The sequence below is a fragment of the Vulpes vulpes genome, chromosome 5, assembly GCF_048418805.1.
Source record: "Vulpes vulpes isolate BD-2025 chromosome 5, VulVul3, whole genome shotgun sequence".
In the NCBI taxonomy this organism is placed as follows: Eukaryota; Metazoa; Chordata; class Mammalia; order Carnivora; family Canidae; genus Vulpes; species Vulpes vulpes.
Genome location: NC_132784.1, coordinates 2834952 through 2859977, shown reverse-complemented (window position 1 = coordinate 2859977; position 25026 = coordinate 2834952). Strand labels below are relative to the sequence as shown.

Below are 25026 nucleotides of genomic sequence, written 5' to 3'. Positions count from 1 at the left end.
AGGCGCCAAACCGCTGCGCCACCCAGGGATCCCCTGAGAAGTTTTTCATCTTGCAAAACTGAAACCCTGTACCCATGGAACAACCACTCCTCATCGTCTCCTCCCTGAGCCCCTGGGTGCCAGCCTTCTATCTGCTATCTCTCTGGTATGTGACTGCTCTTGGTACTTCATATAAGTGGAGTCTTGCAATATTTATCTTTTTGTGATTGCCTCATCCTCTTAGTGTGATGTCCATATTGTGTTCATCCATATGTTCATCCATATTGTAATGTGTTAGAATCTCCTACCATCCTAAGGCCGAACAGCATTTACAGTCTGTGTACAACTAATGGGTTCAGCCAAGACTGGCCTAACAGTGCTCATGATTTCCCAATGAATGCACTCAGTGGAGCCCCTCAAAGATCCTCTGACACTTGACTGGAGAGATGGAAAGCTCTCATTGGCACAACTGATGGACTGAGGTAGAAATGGAAAACTCACCTGAAATATGAGAACCTTCACTGTGGAAAAGCAAAAATAAAAACAAACTAGCAGCTCTTTTTTTTTCTTTTTTTTTTTTTAGATTTTATTTATCTATTTGAGAGAGAGTGAGAACAAGAGAGATCACAGAAGGAGAGGGAGCACACTTGTCTCTGAGCAGGGAGCTGGATGTGGGGCTTGATCCCAGGACCCTTAGATCACAACCCAAGCAGAAAGCAGACACTTAAGTTATTCAGACTGAGTTATTCAGGTGCCCCCGAACTGGCAACTCTTAATTACCATTTGGTTTAATAAGAAATATATATTTGATCTTCATCCCCAGTTCCTGGCACAGAGCCTGGTATAGTAAAGAGCCAAGAGCCAGAATTCCTGGGGTTGAAATCCTAACTTTGCCCCTAAGTAGCTCTATGACTGTGGAACAATTAAGTCTCTCAGTGCCTGTTTCCTCATTAGTAAAATGGGAATAATAGTACCTATCTCTTAAAACTGCTGAGGATTAAATGAGTTGGTATCTGTAAGGTGCCTAGGACATTACTAGGAGCATAAGTGTTAGAGGCCTTATGCTATAGATGAAAGGGTACCTATTGACAACCTGGATTTTAGTTTCCCAGCTCGATGGTTACCTGGCTTTTTTTTTTTTTTTTTTTTGGCCAGATTTTAGCACTCTTTATCTGTAAAAATGTGGATGGTTCAAACGTTGCTGTAAATGTAGATTGAATGCTGGCACTGTGAACTTGAGTTTGGGGCCATTTTCTCTGTTTCCTCAGCACTTTGCAGAGTGCCTGATACCTAGCATGCAATAAACATTTGCTGAGTTTACAAAAAAGAGAAAAAAAGGGTCTTTAGAAAAAGACCTTAGGATTTCCTAGGAGCTAGGAGATGAGTTATAAGTGTGCTTGTGTTCTTAGTAAACTTCTTGCAACATACCTGAGTTTATTTTTTTAATTTTTTTTTTTAATTTTTATTTATTTATGATAGTCACACACACAGAGAGAGAGAGGCAGAGACACAGGCAGAGGGAGAAGCAGGCTCCATGCACCGGGAGCCTGACGTGGGATTCGATCCCGGGTCTCCAGGATCGCGCCCTGGGCCAAAGGCAGGCGCCAAACCGCTGCGCCACCCAGGGATCCCCTGAGAAGTTTTTCATCTTGCAAAACTGAAACCCTGTACCCATGGAACAACCACTCCTCATCGTCTCCTCCCTGAGCCCCTGGGTGCCAGCCTTCTATCTGCTATCTCTCTGGTATGTGACTGCTCTTGGTACTTCATATAAGTGGAGTCTTGCAATATTTATCTTTTTGTGATTGCCTCATCCTCTTAGTGTGATGTCCATATTGTGTTCATCCATATGTTCATCCATATTGTAATGTGTTAGAATCTCCTACCATCCTAAGGCCGAACAGCATTTACAGTCTGTGTACAACTAATGGGTTCAGCCAAGACTGGCCTAACAGTGCTCATGATTTCCCAATGAATGCACTCAGTGGAGCCCCTCAAAGATCCTCTGACACTTGACTGGAGAGATGGAAAGCTCTCATTGGCACAACTGATGGACTGAGGTAGAAATGGAAAACTCACCTGAAATATGAGAACCTTCACTGTGGAAAAGCAAAAATAAAAACAAACTAGCAGCTCTTTTTTTTTCTTTTTTTTTTTTTAGATTTTATTTATCTATTTGAGAGAGAGTGAGAACAAGAGAGATCACAGAAGGAGAGGGAGCACACTTGTCTCTGAGCAGGGAGCTGGATGTGGGGCTTGATCCCAGGACCCTTAGATCACAACCCAAGCAGAAAGCAGACACTTAAGTTATTCAGACTGAGTTATTCAGGTGCCCCCGAACTGGCAACTCTTAATTACCATTTGGTTTAATAAGAAATATATATTTGATCTTCATCCCCAGTTCCTGGCACAGAGCCTGGTATAGTAAAGAGCCAAGAGCCAGAATTCCTGGGGTTGAAATCCTAACTTTGCCCCTAAGTAGCTCTATGACTGTGGAACAATTAAGTCTCTCAGTGCCTGTTTCCTCATTAGTAAAATGGGAATAATAGTACCTATCTCTTAAAACTGCTGAGGATTAAATGAGTTGGTATCTGTAAGGTGCCTAGGACATTACTAGGAGCATAAGTGTTAGAGGCCTTATGCTATAGATGAAAGGGTACCTATTGACAACCTGGATTTTAGTTTCCCAGCTCGATGGTTACCTGGCTTTTTTTTTTTTTTTTTTTTGGCCAGATTTTAGCACTCTTTATCTGTAAAAATGTGGATGGTTCAAACGTTGCTGTAAATGTAGATTGAATGCTGGCACTGTGAACTTGAGTTTGGGGCCATTTTCTCTGTTTCCTCAGCACTTTGCAGAGTGCCTGATACCTAGCATGCAATAAACATTTGCTGAGTTTACAAAAAAGAGAAAAAAAGGGTCTTTAGAAAAAGACCTTAGGATTTCCTAGGAGCTAGGAGATGAGTTATAAGTGTGCTTGTGTTCTTAGTAAACTTCTTGCAACATACCTGAGTTTATTTTTTTAATTTTTTTTTTTAATTTTTATTTATTTATGATAGTCACACACACAGAGAGAGAGAGGCAGAGACACAGGCAGAGGGAGAAGCAGGCTCCATGCACCGGGAGCCTGACGTGGGATTCGATCCCGGGTCTCCAGGATCGCGCCCTGGGCCAAAGGCAGGCGCCAAACCGCTGCGCCACCCAGGGATCCCTATTTTTTTTAATTTTAAAAAATATTTTATTTGAGAGAGAGCATGAGGGGTGGAGCAGAGGGAGAGGGACAAGCAGACTCTACTCTGATCAGAGAGCCCAAAATTGAAGCTTGATCCCAGGACTCCGAGATCATGACTGGAGCTGAAGGCAGATGCTTAACTGACTGAGCCACTCAGGTCCCAACCATACCTGAATTTATGCTAATGAGGTGGCTCTTGATGGCCTGAGATGGCTTCAGGGGGTGGTTGGTTGCTGGTGATAACAACCACATGATTAGATGGTTAGAACTTAGAGCTCCCAACCTCTGGGGAGGGAAGAGGGGCTGGAGATTGAATTTGATCACCAGTGACCAATGATTTAATCAGCCATACCTATGTGATGAGATTTCTATAAAAATTTCTAAGCAGCACATTGAAAGCTTCCCAACCCATGAACACAGTGAGGTGCTAGGAGGGAGGTATGCCTGGAGAGGGTATGGATGCTCCATGATAGCTCCAAATACCTTTTAGCTATTCTTGAGTTGTATGCATCTCTTCTACTAGATTGTTCCTGAATTGTGTCCTTTATAACAAGTTAGTAAACATAAGTGAAGTGTTTTCCTGAGTTGTGTAAGTCATTCTAGCCAACTACTGGGCCTGAGGAGGGGGTCAGAGGACCTTTGACCTACAGCTGCTCTGTCGGAAGTATGGGTGGCCCCTCCAGGACTTGAAGTTGGCATCTGGAGTGGGGGTATAGGTTCTTTTGGAACTGAACACCTGTGGGGTGTGCTGCTAACTCTAGGTAGTTAGTGTCAGAATTGAATTGAATTGAATTGTTGGACATCCAGTTAGTGTCAGAGAGAATCCAGGAGTTGATGCTAGAGCCATAATGACAGGCAGGCATTTTCTCCGGCTCCAAAAGGAGGCATATGTGGGAAAGGAGCCTAGGCAGGCAGGCATGTTCAATGTATCTGGTGCTTATTAGGAACTCAACACCTGTAGGAGAAATGTTTACCTACAATAAGTATTACTGAAATGCCTTGCAATGTGGGGACATCTGGGGTAGTCTAGTAAAAGTTATGGAACATTTACCAAAGATTCTGATTTAAAGTTTATTTATTTGTTTGTTTATTGTAGTCTCTACACCCAGTGTGGGGCTTGAGCTCACAACCCTGAGATCAAAAGCCGCGTGCTCCATCTGAACCAGCCAGGTGCTCCTAAAGATTCTGATTTAAAATTATTCATTATTCTGTGCTGTTCACTTTAAAGTTAGTCCCACATTCTGGGGAGGCCCAGCTTCGCAATCTCACTTTGAGTTTGTAAAGTATAAAAACTGTGCTAAGAAAAATGCTGTTGGGCAGCCCTGGTGGCTCAGCGGTTTAGCGCCGCCTTCAGCCCAGGGCCTGATCCTGGAGACCTGGAATCGAGTCCCACGTCAGCCTCTCTGCATGGACCTGCTTCTCCCTCTGCCTGTGTTTCTGCCTCTCTCTCTCTCTCTCTCTCTCTGTGTGTGTGTGTCTCATGAGTAAATAAATAAAATCTTTAAAAAAAATGCTGTTTCCTCAATTATTTGCAACCCTCTCCAAATCATACACAAAAATCCTCATGTAACCTGCATCGAGAGATATGTGTTAGCCAGAGAAAGGTGAAGAGCAAGAGGAAGTCCAAGAGATAGCTCAAAGCAGGCCGTTTCTGCTTGATGGCTTGACACTGTGATTTTCCACCCAGCACGGTGAGTGTCATCGAAGAAATGTGTTACAGAAGTTCTTCATCCTAGACCTACCCCACCAGTGACTTCTGGACAGGGTCTGGAATCTCAACACACTCCCCAGAAACATTGGTTTCTTGTATGGCCTGTGGCCAGGCCCCCCCCCCCCCCCACCTCCTAGCCCTCCCCCAACCCAGTTCCACCAAATTCATGTGTTGGAGCTGTAACCTCCAAAGTGACTACATAGAGAGCTCACAGAGAGCGTCTTCAGGACACTAGATTAAGTGAGATCATGAGGGTAGGGCCCATCTGCAAGTGGGAAGAGAGCTCCTGGGAACAAAACTGGCTGACACCTTGATCTTGGACTTCAAGCCTCCAAAGCTGTGAGAACTACACTTCTGTTCTTCAAGCCATCTGGTTTTTGTGGTACTCTGTTAGAGCAGGCTGAGCTGGCTAAGGCCGCTTCGGGGGGTAAAAAAATGACCAGTCTGTTCTTGTCAGCTACAGTGAAGGGATCCTCGCTGTAGACCTGGAATCTCTGGGCTGGAGGCCAGGATCAGTGGTGGAAGGGGGCACAAGGGCTCCTAACATTGGCAATGCTCTGTTTCTTGGGGAGGGTATGATTACACAAGAGGGTGCACTTTGTGAATCTCTGTTAGGCTGTATATTTAGGATTTGTGTACTTTTCTGTATGCACTTCTACTTAAAAAAAATGACAATATTCAAATAAAAAGTTCAAAAGTTCACCTCTTAGAGCACATATGTAAGGTGCCTGACCGTTTTTAGCACGCAGGCCACACTCATTAGTTATTTGCCACCTCCTATTAGCACATTAAGCGAAAGGCCAAATAAATATGCAAATGACCAAACTGAGTGAGGAAAGAAGGAATCAGCAGTCCCACTGCCACTGAGAAAGCAGAAGAGTGCAAGGAGAAACGGGCACAGACGTGGGGTTTGTATTTTGGCTTCTTCACCTCCCGAGCAGGTCACTTACGTCTCTGAGGCTCAACGTCCTAACTGCCTGAAGGGTGAGTTACCAAGATTAAACGTCATTGGCAAAGGCCAGAGGCCTGTATGCACAGCGGAGCTCAGTGAGTATTAAGCACGATGCAGACAAACAGGGCGCTGTGATGTGGCCAAGTCCCCAGGCTCCTGCAGTCTGAATCATGGACAGGCAGGTAGAATCAGCAGCCCGATGAGGGGCTCCATCCTAGGACCCTGGGATCATGACCTGAGCTGAGGGCAGATGCTTAACTAACTGACCGTTGACCGAGCCATCCATGCACCCTTAGCAGGCAGCTGTAAATACAGGTTCTCTCATGGCCATTAACCCCTAAGTGTCTGTAGACTGAAGCTTTCGAGGGTTCTCTAGAAAGTTAAACTTTCCAAGAAACGCTGTTCACAATTTAGCTTCAAGGAAATCATTTGCAGTTCCAGCTGCCATGTGCTCACATTAAGCTTATTGCTAGTGATGACTGAGCCAAGACAGTGGTGCCAAATACAGCCTTCCTGAGTGACTTTAAAAAAAATAAGCTAATGGCAATGTTATGTTTTATGGAAGCTTTTCCTGTCTACTAACTGCCAACAAGAGCCAATCCTGGCATCTTATGCTGATATCTCACTCCAGACATTTCAGGAAACTCTGCAGGAAATGATATGAGTGAAGATTACGATGCCTCTTAGCTATACGGTGAAGTTTTGGAGATGAACCACACAACTAAGTGCTTATGGAAACATGATTTTAATATAATACTAACATGCACAGTAGTAATCACTGCCATCTACTCAGGCCCCGCCGTAACCCAGATATGATGGCAGGCATGGTCACGTTACATCAACAACACATCCCAAGGAGGTGAGGATGGACATCATCTCCTACAGTCCCTTCTCTCTTTCATGCCACATTGGCCCTGCAAGGGCTAAAAAGCCACATGCTTCAGTTTTCTATGTATACAGAGTCCTTATATACATTCCTAGAATATATATGTCAAAGATCCAGAGTGAGTAGATGCACCTAAAGCTGAGAGCCAGACAAATGTGCTGCAGAGGAAGTGACATGTGAGCGAATGCCTGTGTTCTGCCTTGCAGATCTGCTCTTTGAGAGTAGGGGGACCTGTGGACAAGTGACCTGAAGAAATGTGAGCTTCCTAAGCAGAAAGGGGGAAAAGAAAGGTACTCAGAAGGGGTGGCTTTCTACCACTGTGCACAAGGTAAGTTTCAGAGTAATTGTTCCTGAATGTTCTGGGGGAAACACTTTTTTGGCTAACCTCAAGGCCCATGCTAACTTGCATGAATATTTCATATCCAGGTATAAGAAAACTTAGTATTTAAAAAAAGAGGGCAAATTAGGAGCTCAGTGTTTGTTTGTTTTTTCTTGAAATGAGATGGTAACATCAAGGTATTAGTAAATGGTTGCTTACATAATGGGAACAAAGGAAAGTACTAATGAAATTATACCCTAAGCAAAACCAAGTGATAACCAAAAGGCTAATATTCACGATGGTTATAGCCTAATTGCAAATCAATAACAAAGACAAAAAAAAAGAATAGTCAACCCTAATAAATAGGCAACACATAGCATAAGTAATACAAATATCTAATAGACATAAACTAAAATGATCAGTCCTACTGGCAATTAGGAAAAAGTAAGTTACAAAATGTCCTCATCATTAAGCTGGTAGATGTAAACATTATTGATACTTTCCAGTGTAAGGGAGTGTGGAGAAGCCGCGACTGTGGTGTACCCTTTTGGGAAAGTGACTTGGCAGCACCTATCAAAATCCAGAATCCAACCTCAGTCTTGCTCTTGTTACAGTGCACCGACACCGGGACGTATTGCTATGCGGGCGTGTATTCCTCTGTGTGCTTATCTACGTGCCACAGCCTGGAAAAAAGACTGGAAGGATACATGCAAGGTCAGCAGTTTCCTCTGGAGAGCTGCCTTTTGTCATAGCGTTCTAGGTCTCACACACATGTGCTCACAAACACGATATGAGGGGGCACCTGGGTGGCTCAGTGGTTGAGCGTCTGCCTTTGGCTCAGGTCGTGATCCCCATGCCCTGGGATCGGGTCCCACATTGGGCTCCCTGCAGGGAGCCTGCTTCTCCCTCTGCCTGTGTCTCTGCCTTTCTCTTTGGGTCTCTCATGAATAAATAAATAAATGTTTAAAAAAATCCATGAATACAAGGATGTGCAGCATTTTTTATGACAGAAAAAAAGAATGTTTGCTACGTAATTTCATCATTAGGAAAGATGAATCCAGAATGCAGTTTAAGTGAGTTCACATAATAAAAACCATGCATCTGGGGTGTGCCTGGCTGGCTCAGTCAGTAGAGCATGTGACTCTTAATCCCAGGGTTGTGAGTTCGAGCCCTAAGTTGGGGGTAGAGATTAAAAAATAATAAAAAATTTAAAAACCAAAAAATCAGAAAAGAAAAAAAAATGCAGCTGGGAAAAATCGCCTGATGGAGTTCTACTCCCAGTAAAGAAAACTTTCTAGGGGTCCCTGGGTGGCTCAATTGGTTGACAGTCAGGCTCTTGATTTTCTGCTGGCTTTTGATTTTGGCAGGGGTAGAGATCTCGAGGTCTTGGGATCCATCCCCACATAGGGCTCTGTGTCCAGCAGGGAGTCTACTTCTCTCCCTCTCCCCGCCCTTGTGTCCCTATTGCTCCCCACACATGAGCAAATGAATAATTATTTAAGAAAAAAGAAAAAGAAAACTAAGGAATTATGAAGTGAAAAAGCCAACACCTAAAAGCACTGTGATGGGTCTCTGGATATGCTTATCTGTCTGCATGTCACTCTGGGGAGAAGACGGGAAGGGTACGCACAACTGTTAGGAGTGGTTTCCTATGCAGAGCAGGGGGAGATGTGGAAAGGGCGGGAGAGGTGAACCTCGCTCTGGTTTTCTTTCCTTCCGGAGACTCACCTGAAGGAGGGGTGGACAAATGAGGATCCCTCACGTCAGCGGGAAGCCCATTCTAAGGGACCTATTAGCTACTTTGAAAGCATTTACCTGGGGCGCCTGGTGGCTCAGCTTATTAAGCATCTGCCTTTGGCTCAGATCATGATCCTACGGTCCTGGGATAGAGCACGGTGTCAGGCTCCCTGCTCAGCGGGCTGTCTGTTTCCTCCTTTCCCTCTGTCCCTCCACTTGCTTGTGCTCTCTATCAAATAAACAAAATCTTTAAAAAATTTTTAAAAATGAAAACATTTAACCTACAGAATGGGAGAAGATATTTGCAAATGACGTATCAGATAAAGGGCTAGTATCCAAGATCTATAAAGAACTTCTTAAACTCAACAGCAAAGAAGCAAACAATCCAATCATGAAATGGGCAAAAGACATGAAGAGAAATCTCACAGAGGAAGACATGGACATGGCCAACATGCACATGAGAAAATGCTCTGCATCACTGGCCATCAGGGAAATACAAATCAAAACCACACTGAGCTACCACCTCACACCAGTGAGAATGGGGAAAATTAACAAGGCAGGAAACCACAAATGTTGGAGAGGATGTGGAGAAAGGGGAACCGTTTTACACTGTTGGTGGGATTGTGAACTGGTGCAGCCACTCTGGAAAACTGTGTGGAGGTTCCTCAAAGAGTTAAAAATAGACCTGCCCTACGACCCAGCAATTGCACTGCTGGAGGTTTACCCCAAAGATTCAGATGCAGTGGGCAGCCCCGGTGGCGCAGCGGTTTAGCGCTGCCTGGAGCCTGGGGTGTGATCCTGGAGACCCAGGATCAGGTCCCACTTCGGGCTTCCTGTATGGAGCCTGCTTCTCCCTCTGCCTGTGTCTCTGCCTCTCTCTCTCTTTCTCTCTGTGTGTCTCTATGAATAAATAAATAAATAATCTTTTTTTTTAAAGAAAGAAACTGTGATCCAAGGGTTTGGAATTATTCAATCCAAATTTTTTATTTTATAAATAAGGAAATTGGGTCACCTGGGTGGCTCAGTGGTTGAGCATCTGTCTTTAGCTCAGGGCATAACCCTGGGTTGGGGATCGAGTCCCACATCGGGCTCCCTGCGAGGAATCTGCTTCTCCCTCTATGTCTCTGCCTCTCTCTCTGTGTCTCTCATGAATAAATAAATACAATCTTAAAAAAAAAAAAGCAAGGAAATTGAGGCCCTCAAAGGTAGAGTGACCTCCTCATGCCACAAGTGTTGCCAGCCACATCCAGAGCACTACCCAGACCTCAGACCCCAAGTGGGTGCTTATGGCAGTGTATTGGGAGCTGTCTTTCCTAAAAAGCAGCAATTTCTGTGTAGTACTAGCCATCCTGATCATGTGAACTTTTGAGATGAGAGACTTGTAACATTGAGGGGCACTGGTTCGTTCGAGATGAAATCCTCCAGGTGAAGCACTAATGAGAAAGGTGGATGGGAAAAACAAGGAAGGAAATCTCGGGTGTTCTCTTTGGAAGTTTAGAGTCATCCATTTCCTTCAATGTTCTCTATAAAGCTTTAGGTCCCAGGGCTTCAGTGAAAAGGGCTTTCGAGGTCCTTCCGGTACCCAAACCTCGGACATGATGGCAGGTAAACCTGATTAGGCTCTCACTTCAGTCTTTGGAAGATGCTCCTTGGACAAAGTTAGGGAGACCCAGGGAAGGCTGGTAAGTGCTGAGTACATTTAATATGACTCAGGCCCAAACCAATCTGTTATTCCCCAAGGCAAAATTTGAACTCTCCTAACCAGCAAGAGGCTGATCTCCTTTCTTCCAACACGATCACTTTCAAAAGCTGAAAATGAGAAAAACAAACTTGTTCAAACCTTAAAAAAAAATTTCGGGGGCTACCTGGGTGGCTCAGTAGTTGAGCGTCTGCCTTCAGCTCAGGGTGTGATCCCGGGGTCCTGGGATCGAGTCCCACGTCGGGCTCCCTGCAGGGAGCCTGCTTCTCCCTCTGCCTGTGTCTCTGCCTCTCTCTGTGTATCTCTCATGAATAAATAAATAAATAAATAAAATCTTTTAAAAAATTTCTGAGCAAAATAGCTATTTATGTGAACTTTAAAAAAAATCTTTAAAAAATTAAGTAGGGCATCTGGGTGGCTCTGTCTGTTAAGCGTCTGCCTTTGGCTCAGGTCATGTTCCCAGGGCCCTGGGATCAAGCCCCACATTGACTCCTTGCTCAGTGGGGAGCCTACTTCTCCCTCTGCCCCTCCCCCTGCTTGTTCTCTCTCCCTCTCTCAAAATAAATAAATAAAATCTTAAGGAAAACAAAATGTGCAATTCAGTGGTTATTAGCGTATTCTGAGTTATACAACCATACAACTGACTTTAGAACATTTTCATCACCCTAAAAAGAAATCCCATCCTGGTTAGCATCCTCTTCTCATCCCTCCTTCCCTTCAGGCCCTGGTGACCACTAAGCTACTCTCTGCCTCTATGGAGTTTTCTCTTCTGGAGCGCTCATATGAATGCGACGATGGTACGTGATCTTTGTGAGTGGTTCCTTTCCCTGGGGATCATGTTTTTGACGTCCCTCCATGCTGCAGCATGTATCAGTTTTCCATCCCCTCTTACCAAGGTGTGGGTATGCTGCACTGTATTTATCCACTCACGGGTTGATGGACATTGGAGGTGTTTCCCCTTTGGGGCTATTGTGAATAATGCTGTTCTGAACATTTGTGTACAGTGTTTCTGTGGACATTTGTTTTCATTTCTCTGGGCTGTCTCCGGAGCAGTGGCTTGCTGAGCCACATGGTAACGCTGGCTTTAACGCGGTGAGGAGTGATCAGAAGGTTCTCCAGATTGGCTGCACCATCGTACGTTCCCATCAGCAATCAATGAGGGTTCCAGTTACTCCACATCTTTGACAATACTTGTTACTGTCTGCTTTTTAATTTACAGCCATCCTACTGAGTGTGAAGAGCTATCTCATTGTGGGTTTGATGTGCATTTTCCTAGTATCTTCTAATGTGTATATCCTTTACATATATATGTATGTATGTATCTATATAAAGATAGGTACGTAATAGATATTGCAATATCTACATATTGTAATATCTACTCAAATCCTTTGCCCATGTTTTAACAGAGTTGTCCTTTTATTATTGGGTTATAAAAATTCTTTATATATTCTTTATATAAGTCAGATATATGACTGGCAAATATTTTCTCCCAGTCCACAGGTTGTGTGTGTCCTTTTTGTAGCTGGAAACTGCTTGGCACTTCACTTTTCTTCACAAAATGGGTTTGGCAGTTAGCTACAGTTTAGTATTTGAGAAGTTCTTTTTTTAAGATTTTTTGTTTATTTTTGTGAGAGAGAGAAGAGAGATACAGAGACACACTATGAGGGGGAGGAGGGACAGGGAGAAGCAGCAGGGAGCCCGATGTGGGACTTGATCCCAGAGCCCTGAGATCACGACCTGAGTGGAAGGCAGAAGCTCAACCGACTAAACCACCAAGGCACCTGAGAAGTTATTTCTATCTCTAACCCTCAAGTTCTGGTAGAGCTGCAGGTAGTGTTCAATTACTGACAAAAGGTATCCAAAGAGGGCACCTGATGGCTCAGTCAGCTGAGTGTCTACCTTAGGCTCAGGTCATGATCTTGGGTTCCTGGGATGGAGCCCCATGTGTCTGCTTCTACCCCCACCTCCACTTTCTCTAATAAATGAACAAAAAATCTTTTAAAAAAAACCCTCAAATTTCTCAGTTTTGAGAAAGAAATGGGGCATGTATGAATGTATCCTGTCATAGTTGATAGGATGCTTTATTTCTTTTGTCCTTATTCTTAAAGGAAATAAAGGTCTCATAAAAGCCAAGCTAACAAGGATGATTCTGGTAACAATAGCCCCATTTGGGAGATGGGGTAAACTCCTTTATGCCTAATCCACAAATATGGCTTTTCTATCATAGGTCTCATCCATAAACACAGAACAAGTTAATGAGTGTAGGCAGGTTTCCCAGTCATGTGATTGCCCTAACTGCTGTATGCATAGCAGTACCCAATCAGGAATGGTTTTTAGTTTCAAATGACAAAAATCCGGGGAACCCTGGGTGGCGCAGCGGTTTGGCGCCTGCCTTTGGCCCAGGGCGCGATCCTGGAGACCCGGGATCGAATCCCACATCAGGCTCTCCCGGTGCATGGAGCCTGCTTCTCCCTCTGCCTGTGTCTCTGCCTCTCTCTCTCTCTTTCTGTGTGACTATCATAAAAAAAAAATAAAAAATTAAAAAAAATAAAATAAGTTTAAAAAAAAACAAAACAAATGACAAAAATCCACTTTGGCTGTTTTAGGGAAATAAAGAATTTATGGAAAAACATGGACATCTTTGGAGAGCTGGGAAGCAGCTTGACTCCCAGGCCATGCAGGAAAGCCACAGTCAAAACTGAAACTTACCACAGGTCCTGTGAGGACAGCGAGGCTGTCACTGGCCAGGACCAGATCCTGGAGCTAACCTCCAGACAGTGCTGCTGGCATTAGCACCCCAGAGGGAAGGTCTTTGTGCAATGACTAGAGGCAGAAGACTCTACATTCCAGACCCTTTGCGTCTTAGGACATAGTTCAAGTCCAAGGAAGACGGACCTGACTGGCCAGAGCCACGTCCTGTGCAGCGGTTGGTCCTTCTAGAGCTTGCCTACACCCGGTCCTCTTTTCCTGCCAGAGATGTTAGACGTTACATTTTCTTGTTCCCTTGCAGTTAAGACAGGGCAATGGGCTATGAGTCAAATGGCTGGACAAAGGGATGTGAGTCAAATTGACAAGTCTTCCTTCTGGGCTAAAGCATTCTATGGCCCAGTGATCACCTGCCAGCAGCCTCTTCCCCTCAGGTGTTGACATGAGGGCCAGGCATTTCCAGTGGGGCAGCTACAGGATGGTGAAGCTCTGTCCATCTGAGTCTTAAGGTGAGTGTGTAGCGCAGAGCCCCGGGACAACCAGTGTCAGGTATGTAACCTAAGCAAGGAATAAACTTGTGCTGTTGAGCCACTGAGAGTTTGGAGTTGTTTGTTCCTGTAAAACAATCTAACCTAGAGCCTATACTGACTACGTTAAAAAACATGTTTATAGAGAAAAAACTCAAAAGGAAGAAGGAGAGAAGAGGAAAGAAGTTTAATATTTTTCTCCTCATCTCTAAAAGAAAGGACTCAATTTTCTTCCTTTGTTTATAACATTTACATTCTATTCAAACCATATTTTCCCTATTGTTTTATCTTGGTTCTCTATTTAAGTTGATTCAATTTTTTAAAAGATTTTATTTATTTATTTATGAGAGACACAGAGAGAGAGAGAGAGGCAGAGGGAGAAGCAGGCTCCATGCAGGGAGCCTGACGGGGGACTCGATCCCGGGTCTCCAGGATCACGCCCTGGGCCGAAGGCAGCGCTAAACCGCTGAGCCACCCAGGGATCCCCTGAAGAAACCTTTTTTTAAAAAAAATCTTTACTGAGATCTAATTTACATGCCATAAAACTCATCTGTTAACATGAATTTTGAATCTGTTTCATTACAACTTAGTGAATCCATAAGAAGCCACCCCTCATCTGTTCAAGTTTTATCATGAGATCGCAGCAATGCAGTCCCATCTTCAGGCCCTACTTCTTCTTTTTCATCTTCTTCTTCCACTTTTAAAAAGATTTTATTTATTTATTTGAGAAAGAGAGAGAGAGAGATAACACAAGCAGGGGGAGGGGGTAAGAAGAAGGGGTAGAAGAACAAGAAGACTCTGCTAAGCCCAGAGCCAAATGTAAGGCTCAATCCCAGGACCCCAAGATCATGACCCGAGTCAAAGTCAGACACCTGACTGACGACTGAGCCACCCAGGCATCCCCAGGCTCCACTTCTGAGTCTACTTCTCTTGCTACTTCCTTTTTTTTTTTTTTTTTTTTTTAAGATTTATTTATTTATTCATAGAGAGAGAGAGGGGCAGAGACACAGATGAGAGGGAGAAGCAGGCTCCATGCGGGGAGCCCAACGTGGGACTCGATCCCAGGTCTCCCGGATCTACACCCTGGGCTGCAGGCAGCACTAAACCGCTGCGCCACCAGGGCTGCCCTCTCTTGCTATTTCTACCACATCTGCAGTCCCTTCCTCCGCTGAAGTCTGGAACCCCCCAAGTCATCCATGAGGGCTGGAATCAACTTCTTCCAAACTCCAGTTAATTGCCGATATTTTAACTTTTCCCCAGAAATCATAAATTATTTCCCTCTGTCACATGTTTTTGGCTTCTTTTAAAATGTCTTATTTTATTTAAATTCAATTAATTAACGTAATGTACGATTGGTTTCAGAGGTAGAGGTCAGTGATTCATTAATCTTATGCAATGCCTAGTGCTCATTACATCACATGCCCTCCTTAATGTCTACCATCCAGTTATTTCAGCCCCCAGGCCCACTCCCTCTAGCAACCCTCAGTTTAATTATATTTTAATTAATTAATTAATTAATTAATTTTATCTTGGTTCTCTATGATTGATTAATTTATTAAAAGATTTTATTTATTTATTCATGAGAGACACACAGAGGGGGAGAGAGCGAGAGACAGAGAGACAGAGAGAGAGAGAGAGGCAGAGACACAGGCAGAGGGAGAAGCAGGCCCCATGCAGGGAGCCCGATGCGGGACTCATTCCAGGGTCTCCAGGATCAGGCCCTGGGCTGAAGGTGGCGCTAAACCCAGGCTGCCCTGTTTTCTATGATTTAAAGTCTCTTATGGTTTGTCTCCCTCTCTGATTTTGCCTTATTTTATTTTTTCCCCTCTTTTCCTATGATCCTCTGTTTTGTTTCTTAAATTCCACTATGAGTGAGATCATATGATAATTGTCTTTCCCTGACTGACTTATTTCATTTAGCCTAATACCCTCTAGTTCCATCTACATCATTGCAAATGGTAAAATTTCATTTTTGATGGCTGAGTAGTATTCCACTGTATATATGTAGCGCATCTTCTTTATCCATTCATCTGTCAATGGACATCTGGGGTCTTTCCATAGTTTGGCTATTGTGGACATCGCTGCTATAAACACTGGGGGGTGGGTGCCCTTTTGGATCATACATTTGTATCTTTGGGGTAAATACCCATTAGTGCAATTGCAGAGTTATAAGGTAGCTCTTTTTTTTAACTTTCTGAGAAATCTCTATACTGTTTTCCAGAATGGCTGCACCAGTTTGCATTCCCACCACGAGTGTATGAAGGTTCTCCTTTCTCTGCATCCTTGCCAACATGTCATTTCCTGATTTAATTTTAGCCATTCTGATTGGTGTGAGGTGGTTTTTCCCTGATGCCCAAAATCATAAATGTTTTTAATGACATCTGAAATGGTGACTCCTTTTCAGAAAGTTTCCAGGTAACGTTTCCCAGATCCATCAGAGGAATCACTATGGCAATTATATCCATGAAATGAAATAATAAGGCTTTAAAATTAAAATTACTCCTTGATCCATGAGCTGTAAAATGGCTGTTGTATAAGCAGACATGAAAACAACATTAATCTCATTGCGTATACCCATCAGAGTAAGGTATGTTGTCAATGAGTAGTAATAATTTTTTTGTTTAAAGATTTCATTTATTTAGTGGTGGGGGGAGGGGCAGAGGGAAAGGGAGAAGGAGTAGGGAGCCTGATGCAGGGCTCAATCTCAGGACTCTGAGATCATGACCTGAGCCAAAGGCAGATGCTTAAGTGACTGAACCACCCAGGTGCTCCTGAGTAGTAATACTTTGAAAGAAATCCTCATTTCTGAGCAGTAGGTCTCAATAGTGGGTTTAAAATACTCAGTAAACCATTTTATAAATAGATGTACTCTCACCCAGGCTTTGTTTTTCCCTTTATGGAACACAGGCAGACTATATTTTAACATAATTCTTAAGGGCTCTAGGATTTTCAGAGCAGTCTCTAAGCGTTGGTGTCAACTTAAAGTCATCAGCTGCATTAGCTCCTATCAAGAGAATCAGCCCATCCTTTGAAATTTTGAAGCGAGGCATTGGCTTCTCCGGCTGTGGAAGTCCTAGATGGAATCTTCTTCCAATAGAAGGTTGTTTTGTCCACACTGAAAGTCTGTTGTTTAGTGTAGCCACCTTCATTAATGATCTTAGCTAGATCTATTAGAGAACTTGCTGCAACTTCGCATCAGCACATGCTGCGTCACCTTGTAGTTTGATATTAGGGATACAACTTCTTTTCTTAAACCTCATGAACCAAACTCTGCTGGCTTCAGACTTTTTTCCTCAGCTTCCTCACCTCTCTCAGCCTTCACAGAATTGAAGAGAATTAGGGTCTTGCTCCGGATTCGGCTATGGTTAACGAAATGTTGTAGCTGGTTTGACCTATCCAGACCACTCAAACTGTCTCCATATCAGCAATAAGGCTGTTTCATTTTCTTAGCATTCATGTATTCTCTGGAGTAACTCTTTTAATTTCCTTCAAGAACTTTTTCTTTGCACCCACATGTTGGCTATTTGGTATACAAAGCTTAGCTTTTGGCCTGTATTGGCTCCCAACCTACCTTCTTCACTGAGCATTTCTAGCTTCTGACTTAAAGTTAGAGATGTGTGACAGTTCCTTTCACTTGAACCCTTAGAGACCATGACAGGGTATTAATTGTCTTAATTTCAATATTGTTGTGTCTCAGGGAGTAGGGAGGCCTGAGCAGAGAGAGAGAGACGGGGGAACGTTTGGTCAGTGGAGCAGTCAGAACACACACATTTATCCATTAAATTCACCATCTGATAGGGCTGTGGTTTGTGGCACCCCAAAACAATGACAAGAGTAATATCAAAGGTCACTGGTCACAGATTGCTGTAACAAATATAATAATAGTGGAAAAGTTTGAAATATTACAAGAATTAGCAAAACGAGACAGAGACACGAAGTGAGCAGATGCTCCTGGGAAAGTGGTGCCAAGAGATTGGCTTGATGCAGGGTTGCAACAAATCTTCAATCTGTAAAACAATGCAGTATCTGTGAAGCACAAAAGCTAAGTGCAATAAAATGAGCTTTTTTGAATACTGAGAGGGTGCAGAGGAGGAAAACTTCTCCTTCCCTTCCAGCTTCTTTGGCTGGCTTAATAATTAAATTGACATAGATTAACAAGAAAAACAAATTCAATTATACATGTACAGGAGCCTTATAAGAATATGAGACCCACAGGCCATCAGGCAATTCAGACTTATATGCTGTCCTGAGCAGAGGAGAAGGAGTAGGGGGTCTGGGACTGGACAGGTGGGGAAGAAGAAAATTTATGGGAAGATGGGAAGAGCAGATGTTTGGTGAACATGTTTGCCATGCCTTGTGGAGACAGCGGGACACAGGAATTTGATCTCCAGCTACTCACCCCTCCACCCCCGTTTACCAGGCCCACAGTCTATTCTTTGTAGTTATCTCTGGTGATAGTTTCGATAGACCAGACCCTCTATTTTTTTTTTTAAAGATTTTATTTATTTATTCATGAGAGACACAGAGAGGCAGAGACACAGGCAGAGGGAGAAGCAGGCTTCATGCAGGGAGCCTGATACAGAACTTGATCCCAGGACTCCAGGATCACGACCTGAGCCAAAGGCAGACGCTCAACCACTGAGCCATCCAGGCATCCCCAGACCCTCTATCTAAATTCTTTCAGGCAGTTAAAAGGGAGGTAAAAAGCTTTTCCTGAGTCTTCCAGGTCTTGAAGGACCTCAGCTCACAATAATCCACTTGCCAAAATAGTAGAGTAGCATATTCTGCTCCCCTTCAAGGGGGAGTTCAGAAAAGAATATAGCATCTCTTGTACTGAAAGTCAGTACTTATCTCTATTCCATTTTAGTTTTGTGGTCTTTAAATTTAAGCAAAACAAAAGTTAATGCTGTTCATATGAAAAAGTAGCTTGCATGGTGCAATCCATTCTATAAAATGATTATCTGCCTTTAATCTCAATTATTTCCCCCTTATAATGTCTAGAACTATAATCACCAAGAGTTAACCCAGATTTTTTCCCTACATGGTAGAGTTTTGGTAGATTTACTAATTTCTTCTTTGTATTTCGCTGAGTGGGTTAATTTTAAAAAATGAGAATGTGTAATTTTAAAATTATTTATTATTCTTCTTATTTTTAAAGATTTTACTTATTTATTCATAGAGACACACAGAGAGAGAGAGAGAGAGGCAGAGACACAGGCAGAGGGAGAAGCAGGCTCCATGCAGGGAGCCTGATGTGGGACTCGACTGAATCCAGGGTCTCCAGGATCACGCCCTGGGCTGCAGACGGCACTAAACCACTGCGCCACCGGGGCTGCCCTACTTATTATTTTTTTTAAAAAGATTTTATTTATTTATTTATGAGAGACACACAGAGAGAGGCAGAGACATAGGCAGAGGGAAAAGCAGGCTCCCTGCAGGGAGCCTGATACAGGACTTGATCTCAGGACCCCTGGATCACAACCTGAGCCAAAGCGGAAGCTCTACCACTGCGCCACCCAGGTGTCCTGAATGCATAATTTTTTAAAGATTATTTATTTGAAAGAGAGAGTGAGCAACTGGGGGGAGGAACAAAGGGAGAGACTCTTCAAGCAGACTCCCCACTAAGCATGGAGTCTGATACAGGGCTCGATCTCACAATTGCTGAGATCATGACCTGAACCAAAACCAAGAACTGGATACTTAACCGACTGAGCCACCCAGGCACGCAAGAATGTATAATTTTTATATAAAAGTCATGATTTGGGCAACCTTAGTGGCTCAGTCAGTTAAGTGTTCAACTCTTGATCTCAGCTCAGGTTTCGATCTCAAAGTATAGAGTTCAAGCCCTGTATTGGTCTTCATGCTGGGCATGGAGCCTACTTAAAAAAATCATTAAAAAAATAAAATTCTAATCTTTGTCTCATACACACACACAAAGGAGGACATGGTAAATACATACAGTGAAATATTATTCAGCCTTGCAAAAGAAGGAAATCCTGTCATTTGCAAAAATATGGATAAACTTTGAGGACATTATACTGAGTGACATAAGCCAGTTGCAGAAGAAAAAGTACTGTATGAGTCTACTTATAGATAATAAAATGGTCAAAGTCATAGAAGCATAGAGCAGAAGAATGGTTGCCAGGAGCATGTGGGGAAGGACTTTGGGAGTTGATAATCAATAGGTATAAAGTTTTAGTAATGCAAGATGAAAAAGTACAATGCAAACTGCTGTACAACATGGTGCCTATAGTTAACACTATTGCATTGTACAATTGAAAAATCTATAAAAGAGTAGATCTTCTGTTAAGACTTACCAAAATAAAAAAAAAAAGACTTACCAAAATAAAATTGAAATTAATAGGAAAAAATGTTTGTCATGACTTCAGAAATTTACCATGTTTTTCAAACACCTTTCAAAGCAATTTCATTCCTTAATATCACTGCAGTGTTGCACCTTACTAATCTTTTATTCCTAGTTTTGAGATGTGACTGAAATATAAAACTCTCTTTCATGTATATAATGTAATGGTTTGATATATGTCTATATTGCAAAATCATAATCACCATAAGTCTAGTTAAATCCATCATTTCATATAGTTACAAATTTTTTTCCTTGTGATGAATACTTTTAAGATGTCTCTTAGCAACTTTCAAATATACAATACGGTGTTGTTAACTGCAGTCATCACTCTGCACAGTACATCCCAGGACTTATTTATCTTATAACTGGAGGCCACCTTTTGGCCACCTTCACCCATTTCTCCCACCCTTCACCATTTTATTCATTTCTAGAGATTTTTCACCTTGATAAAAACAGCAAATATTCATCACTGTCTCAATGCCGGCCCTGTGGTGCTGTCTTAAAAGACTTCACACAGGGCAGCCCCCGTGGCGCAGCGGTTTGGCGCTGCCTTCAGCCCAGGGCGTGATCCTGGAGTCCCAGGATCAAGTCACACGTCGGGCTCCCGGTGCATGGAGCCTGCTTCGCCCTCTGCCTGTGTCTCTGCCTCTCATTCTCTCTCTGTGTCTCTATGAATAAATAAATAAATAAAAAAATCTTAAAAAAAAAAAAAAGACTTCACACAGACTGTCCCATTCAACCACCTCATCAACATCTCAGAAATAGGAGGTATCATGATCCCAGTTTGACGGATGTGGCAACTGAGGCTTCAGAATGTTTATCAGCTCACCCCAGGGTACTTGAATAAATGCAGGAAAAGAAACCCTAGTTGTGCCTTTAGTGTCCTCCACTTCCTCTCCAAGCCCCTTAAAGTCTTCTCAGGACTCTCAATGGTTAAGTCACAGTTATGTGATAGAACCCATAGGCCCCAAGACTTGGTCTCTGGCACATGTTTGTCAGCATCTCTCCTTCATTCTTCCCTTCGCATCTTGCCTTGTCATTTCTTGTCTTTCCCTTCTTCTGCAATGAAATTTTTTCATCTTTTTAAAAAAGATTTTATTTATTAATTTGAGAGAGAGTAGAGAGAGAGAGAGAGAGAGAGAGCACACAAGCACATGCAAGTGGGGGCAGGAACAGAGGGAGAGGGAGAGGGACCAGCAGACTCTGCACTGAGCGTGGAGCATGATGTGGAGCTTGATTCCAGGACCCTTGAAATCATGACCTGAGCCGAAACCAAGAGTCTGGCGGTCACTACTCCTATTTATCCTTTAAAATTTATAGAACTCCCCCCTTCTATATTCTATCTTCAATGCACCAACTTCCCCGCCCCCAGAGATTTATTTATTTATTTGAGAGAGAGAAAAAGCACGTGCAACAGGGATAAGCGTTCAGAGGGAGAGAATCTAAGACTCCCCACTGAGTGTAGAGCCCATCAAAGGGCTCAATCTCATGACCTGAGTTGAAATCAAGAGTAGGATGCTTAACGGACTAAGCCACCCAGGTGCCCCAGTGCACCAACTTTTTAATCTGCTCACATTTTCTTGGTTCAGGGTTTGTCTCTCCCATCAGACCATACATTCCTGGAAGGCAGAGACCGTCTGATTCTTCTTTCTGGCCCTATAGTGTCACAGGGCTTAATAAATGTTTGCTCAGTTCCATGATCAGTTTCAAAATCCAGTTCATTTGCTAACCCCTATAACTCCTCTCCTGTGATCATTTCCTTCTCTAAACTCTGAAGGCATTTTATTTTTTATTTTTAGTTTAGTGCTTAAACATTTGCTGTCTATTGCCACCTTTCTGTTTTATGTACACAGTCTGCAATAAAACAGCCAGGAAAATACAAACCATGCTTTACTTCTCTGTCCTCAGACCTAGCCCTAGTCCTTGTTCACATCAGAAATTCAAGGCATGGTGATGATGTCAGAAGACAAAGCAACATGTTTTCCAAAATGCAATTATATCACACACTTAAAAGCAACTGCTCTTGGGGCACCAGTAGCTCAGTCTGTTGAGTGTCGACTCGATTTTGACTCAGGCCATGACCTCAGGGTTGTGAGATTGAGCGCTGCATTGAGCTCCACACTCAACAGGGAGTCTGCTTGAGATTCTCTCTCTCTCTCTCTTTACCTTACCTCAGAACTCCCCTCCTTTTCCTCCCTCAAATAAATAATCTTTAAACAATAAACCGCTCTTAAATCCACCTGTGGCAGGCAGAAGTCTAACATGACCCTCAGGATTTCTGCCCCTTGATGTACTTTGTCTTTATAATCTACAGTCTGAGTGTAGGTGGGAATATGGATTTGATAGGATTTCACTTCCTCGACTTGATTTCATCATATGGCAAAGCTGAAGGGATTTCGCAGATGTAACTAAGGTCTATAATGGGTCAGCTTTAAGTTAATTAAGAGAGATCAGCCTGGATGGTCCTAACCTAATCAGGTGAGCCGGTTAAAAGAGGCCTTCCTAGAAATGAGAAATGTGAAGTGAGAAAAGCATTCCTTTGGGCCTTGAAGAGGCAAACCATTAGTTCAACAGGAAATGCATTCTGCCAAAAATGTGTGAGCCTAGAAGAGGACTCAGAGGAGCTCCCAGCCTTGGCTTGATACCATGATTACAGCTTTGTAAGACCTTGATCAAGGTACCAGTGATGATGGGCTGACCTTCTGAATCATGGAAACTGTATATTAAGGTTCTCCAGAGAAATAGAATCAATAGGAGGTAAATCTGTATCTATTTACAGTATTTATATCCCTTATATATTATATATGTATACACATATAGATCTGTAACAGGAGATCAATATCTATCTATCTGAGAAGATTAATTATAGGAATTTGCTCATGTGGTTACAGAGGCCAAGAAGCCCCACAAGCTGCTATGTGCAAGCTAGAGAACCAGGAAAGCTGGAGTATAATTTGGTTTGAAGCTGAAGACCTGAGAACAAAGGGGATGCTGATGTAAGTCCCAGAGTCCAAAGGCCCCCAAACCAGGCCAGTGTCCAAGGGCAGGAAAAGATGTCCCAGCTCAAGAAGAGAGAGTGAATTCACTCTTCTTTTGCCTTTTTATTCCATTTGGGCCCTCAATGGATTGGGTGGTGTTTGACTGTGTTGGTGAGGGTGGATCTCTATTGAACCAAAGGGTAATCTCTTCCAGAAACACTCTTGTAGACACAGTCAGAAATATTTACCAGCTATTTGGGTATTCTTCAGCCCAGTCAAGTTAACCATTGCAAGTCTACCCCTGTCAACTGCACACATCTCCATATTTAATCTCCAAAGAGAGACAATAACAAGGTCATAATTCTTCTTAACATGATACGACTATCCTGCCTACAACCCAAAACCCACTAGCCCCTTTCCCAGGAGAGGACGTAAAGTCCTTGAGTGATGTTTGCCCTTCACGTTGATATTCTGTAGCTCAAATAATATGATGTAGAATTAACAATACTTAAAAAAAAAAACAAAAAACAAAAAACAATACTTAGCAACATGATATGTGGTCAGCGTATCTCATGTTACATGTTAAGAGAAAACAAAGATATTTTCACATATATAAAAATATAAATGTATAAACACAAGTGTATTCAACACAAAATAAGGAGGAAATACTCAGCAATTACAGTGCTTATTTCAATAACTAGCCACGTGGTTGCAGCTGGTATTTATAATCACCTTCTTCTACTAACCATTTCATATTCACTTTGCCTTCAGCACGAACTGAAGTTGGTTGTGGTTCTTTTCCTGTGGGATGACTCAAACCTTCATTTTTGAAGGGTCTAGGTCATTACTAGTCCTGCTTGGATTGAGTTGTTGTTTTACATCAACTTTAATCACAAGACGTGGAAATACTAAGACAGGGCCTGAGTGTGTCCTGAATTCCGGACAGGCCATCATGGAGTACTTAAATTTTCCCTTGCTAGTAGGACCAAGCACCCCAGTAACTCCCTTCCTTCTCTATTGATATAGAGGCATGGGGGACCCAAAGTGGCTGGGTGGCAGTCTTAACTTCCAGTTCAATAGAACCATTGTTGTGTCTCCTGGTGGAAGCATCCCTTCCTTTGGAACTAGGACTTCTAGACCAGGAGAGCGTAAAGTCATAGGGTTTAGAAGCAAACGTTTTGTTTGTGGGTAACAGTGAGTGGTGCCACTCCTCTTTCTACCCCTTATTTGTAGGCCCCTGAATCCTGGCTCTGGGAGGAATAGCATCATATATTAGTTGCTGTTTTACAGCATATCCCCTTTTGAAGAACCTTGTCCCAGTACTGCAAGGTACCGCCACCGAGCTGAGGGTGTAATTGAGTGTTCAAAAGCCAGCTGCTTCAGGATGGTGGGGACATAGTAAGACAGTGAATTCCATGAGTATGAGCCCATTGCTATGCTTGTTTTTCTGTGAATTTCTTGAACTGTAGCAACTCTGTGCAGAATACTATGATGGTGGATGAGGCATTCTGTAGTTCTATGGATGGTAGTTTTGGCAAAAGAACTGCATGTGTGGAAGGCAGATCCATATCCAGAATGTGTCTATTCCAGTAAGAACAAAACACTGCCCCTGCCATGATGAAAGCAGTATAATGTAATCAACTTGCCACCAGGTAGTGGGCTGATTACCCTGGGGAATGGTGACATATTGGGGGCTTCATTTTTGGTCCCTGCTGCTGGCAGATTGGGCACTCAGCAGTGGTCACAGTCAGGACAGCCTTGATGAGTGGATGGCCATGTTGCTGAGCCCATGCATTAACTCCATTTATGCCACCATGGCCTCTTTATGAGCTAGTTAGGCAATGCCAGGGGTGGCTGGGGAAGGCTGACATATCCATAGAATGAATCGTCTTATCCACTTGGTCATTCATTCATTCATTCATGAGAGACACAGAAAGA

At 43.0% G+C, this 25026-nt stretch overlaps 1 long non-coding RNA gene across 1 annotated transcript; it reads left to right on the top strand.

The window, feature by feature from the left end:
- The first annotated feature begins 1489 nt into the window (after window positions 1-1489).
- On the top strand, window positions 1490-23088 carry LOC112932712 (uncharacterized). The gene is made up of 3 exons (XR_012001467.1): window positions 1490-7086; window positions 7692-7791; window positions 23002-23088. It is a non-coding gene; the product is annotated as an uncharacterized lncRNA (long non-coding RNA).
- The last annotated feature ends 1938 nt before the right edge of the window (window positions 23089-25026 follow it).